This window comes from Elephantulus edwardii, unplaced genomic scaffold (genome assembly GCF_000299155.1).
Source record: "Elephantulus edwardii isolate Elephantulus edwardi_28Jun2011 unplaced genomic scaffold, EleEdw1.0 scaffold00130, whole genome shotgun sequence".
Classification (NCBI taxonomy): Eukaryota; Metazoa; Chordata; class Mammalia; order Macroscelidea; family Macroscelididae; genus Elephantulus; species Elephantulus edwardii.
The window spans coordinates 6,625,245-6,628,511 of NW_006399880.1; the positions used below are offsets into that span (position 1 = coordinate 6,625,245).

General features: G+C 39.0%; 1 pseudogene; it reads right to left on the reverse strand.

Moving 5' to 3' along the window:
• Positions 1-956: 956 nt before the first annotated feature.
• On the reverse strand, positions 957-1,396 carry LOC102871517 (annotated as a pseudogene).
• Positions 1,397-3,267: the final 1,871 nt, after the last annotated feature.

Consider the following 3,267-nt stretch of genomic DNA (forward strand, 5'->3'; position numbering starts at 1 on the left):
TTTTTACTATTGGACGGAAAGGTAACATCATGAGAGATGGAGAGGAGATTGAAATTGTCAACAACTTCATGTTGTTTGGATCCACAATCAACGCCTTGATACAAGCAGTAAGGAAATAAGGAGATGCATTACACTGGGAAAATCTGCAGTTAAATACTTCTCTAAATTATTGAGAAGTAATGATGTCATTTTGAGGTTTAAGGTGTGTCTGATTTAGGCCACAATCTTTTTTATCACTTACTATGCATCTAGGAACTGGACAATGAATAATGATGACAAGAAGAATTGATGACTTCGAGCTGTGGTGTTGGAGAAGAGCACTAAACTTCCCATGGAGGGCCAAAAGAATAAACAGATGTGTCTTGGAGAGAAAGAATGATGAGAATTTGCCTCATATACTTTGAGCATGTTGTTAGTAAGGGCTATTCCTTGGAGGAGGACTTGATGCTAGGAAGTGTGGAGGGTCAGCAAAGGAGAGGAGACCCTCAACCAGGTGGATTGATGCAGTGACTGCTGCAATAAATAGCCTCTTGTGTGTCGGGAAGTGTGAGGATGGTGCAGTATAGAATATGGTTCAGATCTTTTGTTAATGGGGTCATTTTGAGTCATACTCGACTTGATGGCACCTAACAATAACAACATAACATAAATATAGAGATGAATGTACTTCTTCCTTTTTTTAACATCTTAATTTTTTATTCTTTCTTTACAGTTTATGTAGACCATTATTGATTAGGAAAACTCTAGAAAGTTAGTAACTATCACAAGTAGAGGCCAAGTAAATTCTCCAGAGTCCTGCCTTTGGGAGAGTCTGAGCACACAACCATCAAGCTTTAACGACTCTTCACTGACACTCCAGCAGGTTTTCAGAGGCAATAAATCCTATGTCAGCAGTGAAAAATACTGCTCACACTTGCTGGGATTAATCTCAATAGATTTCAGTCCAAGAGTCCCTTTTATCCGTATTTCTTTGTAAAGTTCTTAGCATTCTTACAGATTTTTTTTTTTTAATGGTCCTTAGAGTATTCTGCTGGGTGAGCTTGAAGAGGGCGTTCAGGCCGGCGGTCGTTCTTCAGTGATATGGGCGACTGGATGACTTGGTCAATTTTTGCATCTGGCTTCCAGTTTTCAGCACTAATTACTGGGAGACAGATCAGTCCCTTTTAGTTCTTGTTCAGGTGATGTATCTTAATTTTGAATGGGACTTTCAGTGCTTTAAATGGGGACAGTGCTGGAAAGTTGTGTTTGATTCTGAATCATAAAGATGGTTGTCAGGAACAATAAGCCATTGCCAGGTCACTAAATTAGCTTCATCAACCTGGATGTTACACAAGTTTTTCAGTGCACATTTATGGATTTCTTCAAGATCCTCCATCAACCTCCTGCTTGCCACCATCTTGGATCTGGTCTGTACTTATTTCTTAATCTCATGTCACTATTAAATGAAATCACTTAGGTAAAGCATTCACTATGGGTCCTGACATAGATAACTTTTCAACAGATTCGTGTGATGAATGGAAAGAATAGAATTTTAAAATGTGGTTTCACCCCAAGGTGTTTGGGGTTCATTATCCAGCAAGGTAAAAATTCCCAGAATATGTTTTCAAGAATTAAACTGGAAAACTGACCAGGCAAAGAAGATATGCATGCTTAAAGATTATTTAAGGGAAGACTTACTGCCTATGGAAAAGTCGCGTCAAAGCCAGCGGCAGTGGGCTTGATTGGTGGATGTTTGTGCCAGCACTAGTCTTGCTGAGGTTTTTATGGGGTGCCCCGGAAGGGGTTTGATATGCTTTTAGGGTTTAGCACATATTTGACTATTCCTCCCACTAGTTATTTTAATCATTATGTTATGTACCTGTTGTCATTGTTATTAGGTGCTCTCAAGTCAACTACAACTCAACCCTTTGAACAATAGATCTGGATTTCCCCCAATCCTGCACCAGCCTCAGGATAGCTGACATCCTCAAGCTCATTGTTACAGCCATGATATCAATGTATCTTGTGGAGGATCTTGCTCTCTTTTTCTTAGCCTTCACCTTTCCTAGTATGATATCTTTTTCAAGGATTGACCCCACCTGACAACATGCCCAAAATATGTGAAATAAAACTTTATCATCCATTTCCTCTAAAGAGCACCTGTGGCTGTGCTTCTTCTAAGTAGACATGTCTGCTCTTTGGGGAATCCATAGGATGTTCAATACTTTTCTACAATACCAGAATTTAAAGGCATCAATTCTTCTGTCAGCATTATTCATAATCCAACTCTCAGATGTGTAGGAAACAATTGAAAAGACTATAGCTTGAATCAGGTGAACCTTAGTTTTTAAACTGACATCATTGCTCTTTAGCCCTTTAGAGTGATGCTTGACAGCAGATTTTTCTCAATACATCTTTTTCTAGTTCCTATAAATTTTAGCAAGAGAGGAAGCGATTGTCCAATTCCCATAAGTCCCAGGAAGGGGAGGAGGACTGCCACTATTAACCGAGCTCCTGTAAGTCCAAGAAGGGAGGAAAGCAGATGTCAGTTGCCTAAGTTTGGAAGTTTATTCAGGCTTTTAGGCTAGGAGCATTTGCGGGAGCTCAACTTTACTGGCCAAGCAACATCATCATTATTAGAAGATGCTTTAGACTAGTTCTAGCCATGCCTTCCAATTTGGGAGCAAAGACTTGTTTCCTTTTATAGAAGTGGAAAAAGAAAACAATACATAAAATTTATTTTTTTTCTAACTCAAATGAGCTTATAAATTGAACTACTTCCACTGGCTCTAAGAGTAATTCCACAGAGATTCCACATTATCCTAGAATTCTTTTACAGTGAGTCAGGTTGAGAGACAGAATTGACACCTATGTAAAGCAAAAAGATATATATAATACACTCACTAATCATATAATTGTTGAGGGAATCTCATTCAGTTTCTAAAACTGAATCCTTCTGGAATGAAAACACCTGTCTTCACCTATCTGTGAAGTGGGCTCGTGGATTTCTACTGCTGATCTTTCTGTTAGCAGCCTCCTCTATTTTTACTTCATTTCTACAAAGATTCAGATACACTTTTCCAGGTGTGTACTCAGGGGGAAAAAAATCTTTGACATTGCCCCATACACCACCAGGGATTAGCATTATATTGGAAGCCAGACTCTGTTAAATTTATTCGTACAAAGATTTCCCTAGCTATAATCTCCTAATGTTTACAGGAGTCCTGTAGGTGGAGATAGAGGTGCTCAAGGTATGTAAAGCACTGAAGCAGGGGAAAGAAAGGCCAG